Source organism: Phyllobates terribilis, unplaced genomic scaffold (genome assembly GCF_046119375.1).
Source record: "Phyllobates terribilis strain yellow unplaced genomic scaffold, ASM4611937v1 Scaffold_1__5_contigs__length_1240528914, whole genome shotgun sequence".
NCBI lineage: Eukaryota > Metazoa > Chordata > Amphibia > Anura > Dendrobatidae > Phyllobates > Phyllobates terribilis.
Genome location: NW_027362761.1, coordinates 972,588,228 through 972,603,808, shown reverse-complemented (window position 1 = coordinate 972,603,808; position 15,581 = coordinate 972,588,228). Strand labels below are relative to the sequence as shown.

General features: G+C 41.5%; 1 protein-coding gene across 2 annotated transcripts in view; it reads left to right on the top strand.

Moving 5' to 3' along the window:
* The window catches only part of SNX25 (sorting nexin 25), a 308,205-nt gene that overhangs the window by 28,805 nt on the left and 263,819 nt on the right, over positions 1–15,581 (top strand). The gene's annotated exons all lie outside the window — the stretch shown is intronic.

The window sequence follows — 15,581 nt, the reverse complement described above, 5'->3', positions numbered from 1 at the left end:
AAACGAACAGAAAACCTGATTCTCTCAGTACAATTGAGGTAATAAACTTCTGAATTATTTTTTTACGCACTTGATTTTTTTTTTCTGGGGATGGAGCTGTGTGAGGGCTTGTTTCTTTGTGTTGTGAGCTGGCAATTTTTATTTCCATTTTGGCGGTACAACCAATGTTTTGATAGCTTTATATTGCATTTTTGGGAGAAGTTTGGCAACTGAAAAATTGCAATTCTGACATATCAAGGCTCTTTTTTTTTTTGGCTTTTAGTATTTACCATACGAGTTAAATAATTTAATATTTTGATAGATCAGTTAAATAAAAAAAATATTTAAATGGGTGAAAAGGGGGCAAATTAAACTTTAAAAAAAAAAAAAAAAAAAAAAAAACACAAACCATTTTTTTTCTTTTTTTACCTGTGAAATATTTCTTCTAAATATTGCAATACCACCATACTTTTGTATATAACGAAAATCACGGTCTTCACATGTGTACTAACATGATTGCTATATTGGCTTTGAGCAGGCCCCTGGCTGCCATTGCAATCTATCAGCGTCCTGAGATCGCCTCTCAGTGGGGGGAAGGAGTTCAATGAGCACCTGAAACGGCGCACCGCTGAGATTGCATGCCTTAATGCTGATGGCAGAGATTGACCGCAGCAATTATAAGTTATCTCTGGTCGCTGCTGTTGCAGGAAGATGCCTCCTTTGTAGCACACTGACTGCCGGTAATGGTGCAGGCTTGGCTTTGGAGCTCGATCAATAAATGTGCCATGTATGTCGGCAATGGTTAATAAATTAACGGTCATTTATAATAACACATAAGGCGATTTAAAAATTACATTGTTGCAAACCTTTAATATTAAAAGTTCTAAAAATCAGAACTAAAGGAAAAAAAAAGCAAAGTCAACTGAGCCTGCTGATGACTGACGGATCTGCGGTGTTGAATCTCTAGATCTGATCCTTTAATTCTCGGGGGAGATGTTGTGTCTGAGCGAAGCGTGCATGTGTATGTGGCGTCAGGATTAATTCTGAGGTGCCCATTCACCAAGCACTTGTTTTCCTGAATTAAAAAAAATATATATATTTATAGCAACGACTGTATTTTCCAGCACAAGGTAGAAGAACATCTCAGACTGGAGAACATTACACGACATTCAGTGCTGCGGTCACATCTCTACTTCCCTCAATTTGCACAGATTTTATAGCGAAGCCTGAGGCTTTTTTTTCGTCAACTGGTTGACTGCATCGTCAAATGTAATACACACGGCTAAGGTCATGGGACTCTGTTTAGACTAAACATAAGTGATATATCTTTTTTTTTTTTGTATTTAGATACAAATTCTGTGTTGCTGACTCAGTACAAGCAGAAAATATCAATTGTAACAACTTGTTAAACTTGGATTTGTCCTCCTCCAGAAGTATTTCATAATATTTTTTGTGTGCTGTATTTCAATGCAGAGCTATGTCTACAGTAAGTTACAGAATTGAAGGAATGTCTTCCCTCCTATATTCAGCCGCAGTGGGATGGATACTACTTTTAATGGATTGTTCACTCCACAAAAGAGTATTGTTGCCAAACTAGTCGATTTTTATTTCAGAGACTGCTGGAATAAGCCTAGCCCCGGTCTCCAGAAGTCCCATAGAGAATGAATGGAGTGGTGGTCCAGCATGCGCACTGCCGCTCTATAGGTTAGAACATGGATGTCAAACTCAAACACACTAGAGAGCCAAAATGAAAAACTTGAACAAAGTCGCGGTCAAACCAGTATACAGTATAATGGGCCCCACATAGTCTTCCATAGAGAAAAATGGGCCCCACATAGTCCTCCATACAGAATAATGGGGCCCCACATAGTCCTCCATACAGAATAATGGGGCCCCACATAGTCCTCCATACAGAATAATGGGGCCCACATAGTCCTCCATACAGAATAATGGGGCCCACATAGTCCTCCATACAGAATAATGGGGCCCACATAGTCCTCCATACAGAATAATGGGGCCCACATAGTCCTCCATACAGAATAATGGGGCCCACATAGTCCTCCATACAGAATAATGGGGCCCACATAGTCCTCCATACAGAATAATGGGGCCCACATAGTCCTCCATACAGAATAATGGGGCCCACATAGTCCTCCATACAGAATAATGGGGCCCCACATAGTCCTCCATACAGAATAATGGGGCCCCACATAGTCCTCCATACAGAATAATGGGGCCCCACATAGTCCTCCATACAGAATAATGGGGCCCCACATAGTCCTCCATACAGAATAATGGGGCCCCACATAGTCCTCCATACAGAATAATGGGGCCCACATAGTCCTCCATACAGAATAATGGGGCCCACATAGTCCTCCATACAGAATAATGGGGCCCACATAGTCCTCCATACAGAATAATGGGGCCCACATAGTCCTCCATACAGAATAATGGGGCCCACATAGTCCTCCATACACAATAATGGGGCCCCACATAGTCCTCCATACACAATAATGGGGCCCCACATAGTCCTCCATACACAATAATGGGGCCCCACATAGTCCTCCATACACAATAATGGGGCCCCACACAGTCCTCCATACACAATAATGGGGCCCCACACAGTCCTCCATACACAATAATGGGGCCCCACACAGTCCTCCATACACAATAATGGGGCCCCACACAGTCCTCCATACACAATAATGGGGCCCCACACAGTCCTCCATACACAATAATGGGGCCCCACACAGTCCTCCATACACAATAATGGGGCCCCACACAGTCCTCTCACGTAGGGGTGGTGGTTCTGGTGTCGCAGAAATAAAATAAAATAGTAACTATCCGGGACCAAACTTCATTGTTGCGCACGCTGGAGGTCACTGGAGCGGAAGTCACAGTGACTCCCCGGCTCCTGCGCACTAGAGCACAGCAGTAAAATAGGGCAGGGAGAAAAAAGAAAAGGCGCTATTACACATGCGGGATGTGCAGATCTAGAGTGCACGTCACTGGGCCCTGTGACATGCAGGGGAGGGAGGAATATTTAAATTAAGTAGGTAGGCTGGGATTTCTTGGCGTTCCCCGGTCGCCAAGTCTAGGAAAACGGATTTTATAAAAAGATATATCGAAGCAAGCAGACCTGTAATATGGGCTATACAGGTATGTATAGATTTACATTTCTATCACCTGGATGCCCATATTAGAGGTTTGAAAAGTCCCAGGGGTGACAGATTCCCTTTAAGGCCACGGCCCCACTATCAGTATTTGGTCAGTATTTTTTCTCTGGAGTGGGAGCCAAAACCAGGAGTGGGTGATAAATACAGAATTGGTGACTTGTTTATATTATACCTTTTCTCTGATTGTTCCTCACCTGGTTTTGGCTTCCACTCCTGAGAAAAAATACTGACCGAATACTGACCAAATACTGATAGTGGGGCCGTGGCCTAAGGCTGAGTTCCCATGTTGCATATTTTTTGCATATTTTCTATACAGGTTTGCATGTGAAATTTTGCAGCATAATATACACAATACCAGCTATGGAGATGAGAGATCTCAGCTACACATTGCAAAAAAATTCTGTGTCGAAATTTGCTGCATAATAAAATCTGCAGTATGTCCATTCTCTACATATAATGAGTGATTAATACTGCAAATCCGCATATAACACATGTAACTATGCTGCATGTAAGCATCACCCTAACCCTTGGGCCTCATTGCCTGATTTTTCATGTACTCAAAAACTGGTCCGTGTTTGGTCAATATTTTGTTCTGATTTTCATTAGTGTTTTATCAGTGATTTTCACACATGAGAAGAAAACATATAAATTGAATATCTTCTCTCCATTACAATGTTCTTCACGGATAGTACACTGATTGTAAACTGATGGCCATGTGCTGACTGTAATTTTGCATGTCACTCGAGCACCCACGATACTCAATGCATACCAGAGCACCCGATGCAAACTCAAGTAGCGAGCACTTGCACTCAACACTAGTTGTCATATTGTCATCTTTTTTTCTTTTCTTTTTACTTTTGAAAAAAAACAAAAACAACTAACCCTAGCACAACCCCAACCCCAGACCTGGCGTTTATTTTTTACGCCGTTCCTAGTGCGGTATAAGTGATTAGATGACTTTAGTCTTCGGGTCGGTGCGATTACAGCGATACCAGAATCATATGGGGTTTTTATAATTGACAGCTGTCACACACTAAAAGACACTTTTTTTGCAAAGACTAGTGTTTGCATCACCATATTTTGAGAGCTCTAATTTTTCCATATTTTGGCCGACAGAGTCATGTGATGGCTTGTTTTTTGCGGGATGAGTTGACGTTTTTATTGGTGCCATTTTCAGGCATGTGACATTTTTTGATCGCTTTTTATTCCGATTTTTGGGAGACAGAATAAACAAAAACCAACAATTCAGGAATTGTTTTTTTTACATTTTTTTATTCTGCTCTGCGTGTGGTAAAATTGATAAGGTAGCTTTATTCTTCGGTCAGTACATTTACAGCGGTACCACATTTATATCGTTTTTCTATGTTTTTGCGCTTTTACGCAATAAAAGCCATTTTATAGAAAAAATTATTTTTTTGCATCGCTTTATTCTGAGAGCTATAACTTTTTGATTTTTAGGATGATGGAGCTGTATGGCAGCTTGTTTTTTGCGGGACAAGATGACGTTTTCAGCGATACCATTTTTATTTATATTCGTCTTTTTGATCGCGTGTTATTCCATTTTTTGTTTGGCGGTATGATAAAGCATTGTTTTTTGCTTAGTTTTTTTTTTTTTTACCGTGTTCACTGAAGGGGTTAACTAGTGGGACAATTTTATAGGTTAGGTCGTTCTGGATGCGGCGATACCAAATATCTGTACTTTTATTGTTTGTTTTTTTTCATAATATTTATTGATGGGTACATTATATTTTTATTTTTGATGGATTATTTTTTTTTTTTTTAACTTTCTGACAGTTTTTTTATTTTTATACTTTGTCCCACCATGGGACTTTCACTTTTTTTATTCTGATCGCCTGCATTGCACAGGAATGCAGCACCATCCCTGTGCTATGCAGGCTGTCAGCGCTGCACAGTGAGAAGATAGTTTGGTCATGCACTGCGCATGACCAAAAAATCTTCCTGCTGTCTGGTGACCCGGATGTTGTCATGACGACATCGGGTCGTCATGGCAACATCCGGGAAGCCGCAGCAGACAGCACTGGAGGCCGGAAGAGGAGGTGAGTATTGCGATCACCACCTCCCCTTAGCCACCGCAATGCTGCGATCGACTTCGATCGCAGCATTGCGGGGGTTAATGTGCCTGGACCAGTGCGGGACCGCTCCCTGCACATAGCATAAGGTGTCACCTGTGACAATCAGCTGACACCCGGCGGCGATCGCGCCCGCACAGCCTGTGTGTGCACGCGCGCTATCGCCATGACTTATTAATACGGGTCAGGCTCTTAAAGCCCAGGGTGCAGACACGTATTAATACGTCATGGGCTTTAAAGGGGTTAAAATAAAAAATAAAGATTATACTTACCTTCTGATGGCCCCCGGTCTCCTCAGCGATGCGTCCTGTCTGTTGTATTGTCGCGTGGTGTAAAAGGACCTGCCATTACGTCATTTAGTTATGTGACCGGTCACGTGACCGCTGACGTTGGCAGTCGTGTGATCTGTCACATGACTCAATGACTTCACCGCAGGTCCTTTCACACCACCGCGACTGATGCAACACACCGGACGCGGCGGAGAAAACACCGGGGGCCATCAGAAGGTAAGTATAATCTTTTATTTTTTACTTTTTACCATTTTTATTCTTTTTTTTTTTTAACTATTACTTGGTCACACTATATAAATCCATGCTGGTTGCATGGATTTATATAGTGTGACCAAGTTGTCAAGCACTTTCCAAGTGATGCTAAAATCGCTTGGAAAAGCGCTTGATAAAACCCGCATGCAGAAATGCATGTGAAGAACGCTCGACAAACGCTTCTACCTGGCAGGAAAAACGCATGTAAGATCCGCATTTGTTTTTCCTGCCAGGGAGAAGCGGAAAAAATATGCAGCATTTCTGCATCGTGGGCACTTAGCCTTACTCCGTTCAAAAATAGGTCTCTGAACAGCACCATAGACTTTAATGGCTAGATGTTCTATCGATGGAAATCACGGCTAGAACACGTGTATGATTCACCGACGACTGAATGAGGCCTTTAGCCCAATGTCTTATTCAGACGTGTTTTTCATGAATAAAGCATGGACCATTTATAGTCTGTGGGGCTGTTTACATGCCGATGTTTTCTTTGTTGTTTGTTTTTTAACAAGCAGCGTATCCGCAAAATAAATCCATTGTTGAGTTTGATCAGAGTCACAGATCAAAACGTACAGGTCTGTGAAAGTCACAGACAGGACACGGATGTTTTTAAAATTCCTAATATTAGGAGAAGCTTTGTATTTTTTATTTTTTTTTTTGCCCTCGAGAAAATCATTGATTGGGAAAAAAGCTAATCTGATGAAACTGATGAAAATTAGTGAAAATGGGTAATTTTTCTTTTTCGCATATGTGAGAAAAAAAACCATGTCTGAATGACACCTAATGGTTTGCATTGCTAGTTCCCAAGGTGATTGTGGGCTGTTCTATTAGGGGGCGACGTACATATGAATACACAGAGGAACATTTAATGGTAGCATGCGCACCCTAGGGACACGTTCAGTATTTTACATCTGTATTTATCACCCACTCCTGTTTTTGGCTTACAAATACTGAAGTGGTGACGTGTTTCTATTATACTATTCCTCTGATTGTTCCACTCCTGATTTTGGCTTACACATACTGAGGGAAAATACTGACCAGATACTGAACGTGTGAACGTGGCCTAAAGAGCATACAGAGACTAGGGAAAAATTTAGATTACTAAAAAGAGCGCTCCGCAGCTTTCAAAATGCCTGCATATGATTACTAGATCCCAGCCACCCCAAGTAGGAGTATTAATTGCAGTTCTACCATCTGAAATTTCAAGGTTGTATCCAATTTTGCAACCATATATTTTATTTTCCCTGTGCATTGAAAAGTACATTAGTCTTGTTTAATAATGTTCTGTTTTGTTTATGCTGCTCTTATGTGTCTCTGTAAGAGATGAAAAACTAGACTGTTTTGGGCACACCTAGCGAGGTGGATTTTCTAAGCTGTAGATTAGTGTGAGCAGCACTGATCGGAGGCAGTTGTGTAACACAGCAGGCCTAGACTGTTGCATATGGATCAGTGTGGACTACAACAGCTGGCTAAGCAGGAGGGAAGGCAAATAAGTGAAGCTGGAATCACAAGATGAAGCAGAGTCAGGTGTGCAAATGCACACAGGAACAGTAATGTATAGACAATCCAAGACTTAAAGCAGACAGATGGTTAATGTAAGGAACAAATCAGGAAGTTGCAGCAGGCAAATTATTAACCTCAGGATATTAGTGATGAATAGGCAAACTGTTTTCTTAAAGTGATGTGATTACACACAGGATAATAGAGATGAACAATAATCAGGCACTCAGCTTGCAAAGATATTGGTGTGAGCAGCACCAGTATTAATTTGAGATGAATCACCGGTACCTGTAGTAGAAGAGTTAGGGTTCAGTCAGACGGCTGTATTACTTGCACGAGGATCGCATCGCATTACAATCCTCGGACTGGCTGTCGGGTTTCCTGACCTGAGCGTGACAGCTGCAAAAAAAAAAATACATGCTGTTGCGCTCAGATCAGATGAACCAACGGTCAGTCCGAGGATTGCAATGCGATCCTCGTGCGAGTAATAAGGCAGTCTGACTGTGCCTTTAAAAGTACAATAGCACCAGAATTCATAGGACTGAGCAAGAAAGTAGTTGCAGATTGTTGGATAGCTGTCTGGAGATCACTGGATATAGGATTAGACAGCTGAGAGAAGTGGTGGAAAGAGGCAAACTCCTGTAATAGACGTGGTAGCTGAAAGCTATGCTTCCTGAACACTCAGACTGCTGATGGCTGCCTGAGCTGGCCTTAAAGGGTCTTGGGTGATAATGTCAGATGTTTTTTTATGGGTTAACACAGTATCCTTGTGTGGACTAGCCCAAAGGGAGACTGCTAATGATAGAGGTAACCAGGTCCGGCACTTGAACTGGGACTGGTGTGTATATAGTCTGATCTGACAGGAATACTTTCTTCCATTTTTACCTTACTTTTCGCTACTTTGGTATGTGAACAAAAAGCTGTGGACAGAAAAAAAAAGTATAATTGTACGACATGGCTGGAAAGGTTCTGTTTGTCTGTTACCACGGACACACATCACTCTGTGGAAACAGAAGCATGAGAGACTTAATGGACTATTTCCAAACTCCTTTCATTCTTCATTGTAGATACATTGTTACAAAAAATGTTGGTAAAAAATGCACTAGATATTATTTTTTCAGCATGTTCTTTTGTTGTGGCTTATCAAGCAAAGATGATGAAAAATAACTTTGGCCACAAGCATAATGTAAGAAATGTAATTTTGGCATGTACAGTGGTGGCCAAAAGTATTGGCACCCCTGCAATTCTGTCAGATAATACTCAGTTTCTTCCTGAAAATGATTGCAATCACAAATTCTTTGGTATTATTATCTTCATTTAATTTGCTTGCAAGGAAAAAACACAAAAGAGAATGAAGCAAAAATCAAATCATTGATCATTTCACACAAAACTCCAAAAATGGGCCAGACAAAAGTATTGGCACCTTCAGCCTAATACTTGGTTGCACAACCTTTAGTCAAAATAACTGCGAACAACTGCTTCCGGTAACCATCAATGAGTTTCTTACAATGCTCTGCTGGAATTGTAGACCATTCTTCTTTGGCAAACTGCTCCAGGTCCCTGATATTTGAAGGGTGCCTTCTCCAAACTGCCATTTTGAGATCTCTCCACAGGTGTTCTATGGGATTCAGGTCTGGACTCATTACTGGCCACCTTAGAAGTCTCCAGTGCTTTCTCTCAAACCATTTTATAGTGCTTTTGGAAGTGTGTTTTGGGTCATTGTCCTGCTGGAAGACCCATGACCTCTGAGGGAGACCCAGCTTTCTCACACTGGGCCCTTCATTATGCTGCAAAATTTGTTGGTAGTCTTCAGACTTCATAATGCCATGCACACGGTCAAGCAGTCCAGTGCCGGAGGCAGCAAAGCAGCCCCAAAACATCAGGGAACCTCCGCCATGTTTGACTGTAGGGACCGTGTTCTTTTCTTTGAATGCCTCTTTTTTTTTTTCCTGTACACTCTGTTGATGCTTTTTCCCAAAAAGCTCTACTTTTGTCTCATCTGACCAGAGAGCATTCTTCCAAAACGTTTTAGGCTTTCTCATGTAAGTTTTGGCAAACTCCAGCCTGGCTTTTTTATGTCTTGGGGTAAGAAGTGGGGTCTTCCTGGGTATCCTACCATACAGTCCCTTTTTATTCAGACGCCGACGGATAGTACGGGTTGACACTGTTGTACCCTCGGACTGCAGGGCAGGTTGAACTTGTTGGGATGTTAGTCGAGGTTCTTTATCCACCATCCGCACAATCTTGCGTTGAAATCTCTCGTCAATTTTTCTTTTCCGTCCACATCTAGGGAGGTTAGCCACAGTGCCATGGGCTTTATACTTCTTGATGACACTGCGCACGGAAGACACAGGAACATTCAGGTCTTTGTAGATGGACTTGTAGCCTTGAGATTGCTCATGCTTCCTCACAATTTGGTTTCTCAAGTCCTCAGACCGTTCTTTGGTCTTCTTTCTTTTCTCCATGCTCAATGTGGTACACACAAGGACACAGGACAGAGGTTGAGTCAACTTTAATCCATGTTAACTGGCTGCAAGTGTGATTTAGTTATTGCCAACACCTGTTAGGTGCCACAGGTAAGTTACAGGTGCTGTTAATTACACGAATTAGAGAAGCATCACATGATTTTTCAAACAGTACCAATACTTTTGTCCACCCCCTTTTTTAGGTTTGGTGTGGAATTGTATCCAATTTGGCTTTAGGACAATTCTTTTTGTGTTTTTTCATTGAAGACAAATTAAATGAAGAGAATAATACCAAAGAATTTGTGATTGCAATCATTTTCAGGAAGAAACTGAGTATTATCTGACAGAATTGCAGGGGTGCCAATACTTTTGGCCACCACTGTATTATGATTTAAGAAGAGGCAAAAGACAAAATTGCGGTCTGAATTTAGCAGCAGCCTACAGAGTGCCGCTCCCCGCTATCTGCACATTGAATTCTGAGTGGCGGTGGCGGCGGCCATTAGTCTGGCAGGAGGGTAGTCTGCTGGATATTCAGTGTTTCCTCTGCAGCCGCTCGGTGTTCTCTGAGCACTCAGCAGTGATTCCAGTAATGACAGCATTATGTTCTGGAACTGCTATTTTCACTACCATTCCTTCAGAGTTGGAGTCTCCTGCGAAGTGAGCGGAGCCCCTCGCCTATAACCCATCTACTATGTATCAGGACCTCAGTGATTGCTTTGTATTTTGCTCTGGTAGTAAGGCCTTGGTTGTGAATAAAGATTTGCATCCAGAAGAGTGGCTGTCTACAATCTCCTACCAGGAGCACACGCACAGCTTGGAGCGAATTAATGATGGTGTCTAATGAATCCGTGCTCTCAGCAATGTTCTTCACTTACTCCATTATTTGCTTTCCTCATGGCTGAAGTCAGCGTGGCAGGCAGGCCTCTCATTTGCTTATTTGCGGAGACTAAATAATTGCATTTTTATAATTGTTGTCTTTTCTTTAAACCTTTGATACAAAAAGAATTTGCCGCTCTTGTGGGTTATAATTACCTTTTTATGGCTGTTGTCTGGTTTGTGTTTGTAGTAGATGTTGTACTTGCATGCTCCATTATTTGTAGCCTGTTGGGGAGCTGCACTGAACGGCTATAATTCTCATGTACTGTATATACTGAGAGTGGTCAAGTTACTGTTAACTTCAGCAGCCAGTTAGACCGCTCCAGGAGGCAACATGGCGTTTCTTTTTCTTTCCGCAGCCTTTAATATAAGAATGTTAAGTGCTAGCAGTAATGTTGTGGGTGCATCGGGGCGCTATGGCTCCCGACTTACAAGTTTAGGCCTCCTGTAGCATAATGTACAGGCTCCAGTTCTCAAAAATTGAGAATCTAAAGACCCAATTCACTAAGATTATTGTTGTGTACATCAGTATTGATGAAGTGTGCACACAATTCTTTAAGGGGCTTGCGCCCAATTCTTTAAGCGTCATACACCTCTTAATGAATTTGGCACTTCTTTTAACTGCCGTGTGCCACCTCCAAAATGTTGCTTAAGTCAGAATATTTCTAATGTTCACCACGTAGCTACATCAAGTACATCACAAAAACATAGTGTGAAATGGGCCTTAGATGCCATTACGCTAAACCAGATTTGGCAATCTTAGGCCAACGGCTGCATGCGGATATTTGGCTGTTCCTGTGTGACTCATGAACCAGGACAGCCAGAGGGCTGTTTGAGACGTGGGGGTCGGGGGGGGGGGGGGGTGTGGGGGGTCCAGTGCTGAATGGCACCGCCATACACCTGCCGTTCATCACCTTTTTAACTGTATCTGCATCTTGAGGATGAAAATACCGTCCAATGTAATGATGTAGGAGGCAACAGTCAGTGCCCTGTTCCACCATTGAGCCTGTACGACTGAGACTCAATAGAGCAGGCGTGATGATGTCACTAGATCGAGCCTGCTGCCAGGAGCCACAGTCTCTAAACGAAAAACCAAAGTAGTATATCTGGGAGCGCAGGTAAGGTGAGTAGTATTTATTTTTATCTATTTTGTGGGGCCATTGTACAGTGTGGAGGGTTGCGAAGGCAGGAATACTGTTTGGTACTGTGTAGGGGGAGCTGTCGTGGGTCATACCATGTGTAGGGTTGTGGGGTCCCATCACACTGTATGTGTGAGGATTGTGGGGTCCATCATACTGTGTGTTGTGGGATCCATCATACTGTGTGTGTGGGAGGATTGTGGGATCTCATACTGTGTGTGTGGGAGGGTTGTGGGGTCCATCATACTGTTTGGGGGGAGCTGCTGATAAGCTGCTGAATAACGGAAGCAGTATGATTTATAAAAAGCAGGAAATTACATGTTTTTGAGTAGCTGGTACAGGTAAGAACACGTTACAATAAGCCTTATTAGAAAATGTATTAGCAGTAGCAGTTAGCATGCTTAAGTCTGTACAATAGTAAGCGTTAAAATTAATATACAATATGTTAATATTAAGAATTAATTTCAGTTGATTGGTTCGACCCTCACAACAGTCATGCTCTCATGTGGCCCCTCGAGAAAATGAATTGCCCTCCCCTAGCACTATTAAAGACCCAAATGTAAAATTGTATGTTACGGTTTACATTGCAGTAATGTTTGCTGTCATTGGCTAATTCCGAACACTGCCCTTATGCGCCGGCTCACGCGTCACATACATGACAAAACAAGGGTCCACGCACACTAATCTTCACCTCCTGATGAATTTGCAGGAGCAACAAAACAAATATGTCGCAGCATGAGTGTATATTTTGCAGACTGTAGCATAGCCGTATATTGCAGATAGTCTAGCTGCAGATCCTTTTTTTTTTTCTATTAAGCACTAAGCTTTTTCGATGTATTGGACATAATCCCATAAAGCCCAAAAGGGAAATATCATACCACTATAGTTAGTATACTTTCTGCCAAGTCATTTCATCATAATGATAGCTTTGTATACTTTATAGCGGAATCTTTGAGCATTGAGATTTTTGATCTATTGGATCAGAGCCTTATGACCGTTCTCACACCGATATTTCTGTAACCTGCTGTGCCATTTCTTCTGGTCGTTTTTTGTTATAGATTGTACTATATGTTGCATTGAATAACATTAATTATTTTATTATTTTGACTCGGGTTGTTCTATATAGGTTGTTTTATATTTAATTTAGGAGGCGCTTGTGTTCTATTTTTGATGGCATTTTTTTGGCTTTGTTGTATATTAGGGTTTTCATTGCAGTAACACTTTGTCATCCGGCCAGGAATATATTGCTGAAGTAATCACTTTGCCTAAGAGGTCACAATCATTGGAACAATCAAATCTAATTGTTATCTGACCTGCATACTTGATGAGATCAATGTCATTGGCAATGGCAGTGATTGATTTTGTTAGAATGTGAAATGTTATTCCCATCTCCCATTTTATAAAGCTACCTGTATGAGTAAATGGTTGATGGACAATGAATTAATCCGAATGAAATGTGTTATGTGGGGTTTATATGATTACTTGACTCTTAGACTATTGAATGTTTTCAGACACTGTTTATAGAGGGAAAGGTGCAGAACAATGATGAAGTGATTATCATGCTTCCCCTCCTGTATATGATCAGATTAGAAGAATTAAAATCATTAGGATAGAACCAGCGGAAAGTGATTTTCCCATAAAGGTAGATATCTATGGGACAACTTTGCTGACACAAATCTGCCATTAGTAAATGATATATTGCCAGAGAAACTGAAAGAACAGACAACGCAATAGGGTCATATCTGGGTTAAAAAAGAGGATTGTGCTCATCTGTTAGGGTTGTGTTCACACAACCACTCATGAAGCTTGGGCTGCTGCGGACTCACGAGGAGAAATAAAAAGAACCTGGAGAGGAATGGGTTAACATGCACTGCCATCAGTAATGATGAGATCGAAATACAAAGAAGTGCGGTTTATTGGTCAACGCGTTTCGAATTAAACCACTTATAGAGGCAGTGAGTTAAAGTGAAGCAGGTGGATTGCCACCCCCTTCCCACCCCCAGTCTTTGGAGTTTATTGTGGCCCAGACTCCTCTCTGCTGGGCCACAGTGAACTCTGATGACCGGGGGATTTCCATTCCCAGCATCTGCTTCACGTTAACTCACTGCCTCTATAAGTGGGTATAAGGGGTATTTCAAATTTCTCCCCGATCCTATCCCAATATGTAGTAGGTGTAATAATAATATTAGTAAATATCTCCAATTAGAAGTGTACTATAGTTTTTCTGCTTTGCTATGTCTCTTTCCTCATGTGCAGGCATTGCATGACCTTAGGTATCCATGGTTACGTCCACTGATAAAGTGACGGTTAGTTAACTAGCTGCTAGTGGTCGTAACCATGGATACCTAAGGTCCTGTATTGCCTGCACATGAGGTAAGTGGCATAGCGAATCAAAAATAGTATACTACATTTCTAATTAGAGATATTTGCTAATATTATTTTTACACCTACTACATATTGGGATAGGATCTTGGAGATGGGAATACCCCTTTAAGCTACACAGTTTTAAATTGCGCTAATTGTCAGAGTGGTTCATGGTGCTTGATAAATCTGCCGTATTTTTAGCCTGCATAGTTTAGGTAATCCTACCTAATAATTGTCTTACTACATGCCAGATATTTCGTGCGTCATGTTAGGCCATGCCAGTGCCACCTTTCGCTTTTTTATTGAGACTATGTCCCTCGTTGGACAAGGCGCAGAAATTGTTTAAAGCACATAAATACGGTGCCAAAGGTAGTTTTTTTTTTGGGGGGGTGTTTTTTTTTTAAGCAAACTGTGCCTTTTGTGTTCCATCTAAACTTCTGCTTTGATCTCTGTTCCCACCTCTTGAGAATCTTACTTCTCTGGGCTCTTAATGTGAGCGCTTTTTGTTTCATCTGCCAGTTTCAGTACTGCAGGATTACAGTCTTGCAGGATGAGCATGAAGTGATGTATTGAGGCTTTCTCTTTGTGTAAACAGGACTGACGAGAGAAAACCATTAACGAAACACAAATGTTCTAATTGCGCATTGAAGCAATCAGCCACATAAATAGACAAGACTCGCGGAGTAATGATTAATGTAAAAGGGATGCAAAAGGAATAAGTACTGCAAAAAAAAAAAACAGAAAAATATATCATGCTTATCCATGTATTAGTCTGGAAGACTTTCTGTAAGAAAAAAATAAAGACCAAGATTCCGGTGCTGTATGTTTCCACTATATGCAGAAAATTGTGTGCGGAGCCATCCAATTCTAGGCGATGCGCACGTCTGGGGAGCATGGGCCACTACTATTTTTGAGGCGGCTGCTTTGGTGCACCCTTTGTATATATTAGCCTATGTAGGTTGTGGTTGGCTTGTCTGCATTTTAGTCTAAGTTCACATGTCCCAGTAATCATCCGATAGAACGGATCCAAGCAGCAATCTGTTAACAAAAAAGCTGTGCAGCCACAACTTTTTTAACCGTCTCAAAATAAACTGATTTCCACTGGATCAGTTTTTTAGCATTGAAGTCTATGGAGAACGGATCTATTAAATAGCCATCCGTTTTTCTCCCATTTGAAAAGGATCTGTTTTTTTTTTTTTGCTTACTGTATCAGTTACAAATGAATCATTGTAAGTTCACATGTCCAGTAGTATATGTTAAATATTTATTTTTCCACCTCCCAGTAAGCAAAAATACTGCAGAGGTGGATCCATTATATCCATTATCAGTGGTTAGTCTTCTATGCAAGGAGCACTTGCTTGCAAGCTCTTTGCTATTCAGCTTGGAAGCGCTGCTCTGAAGCTGGCCAGATCACTGTATTCAGCTATCTTCCATGCCCTGTGCTCCTCTG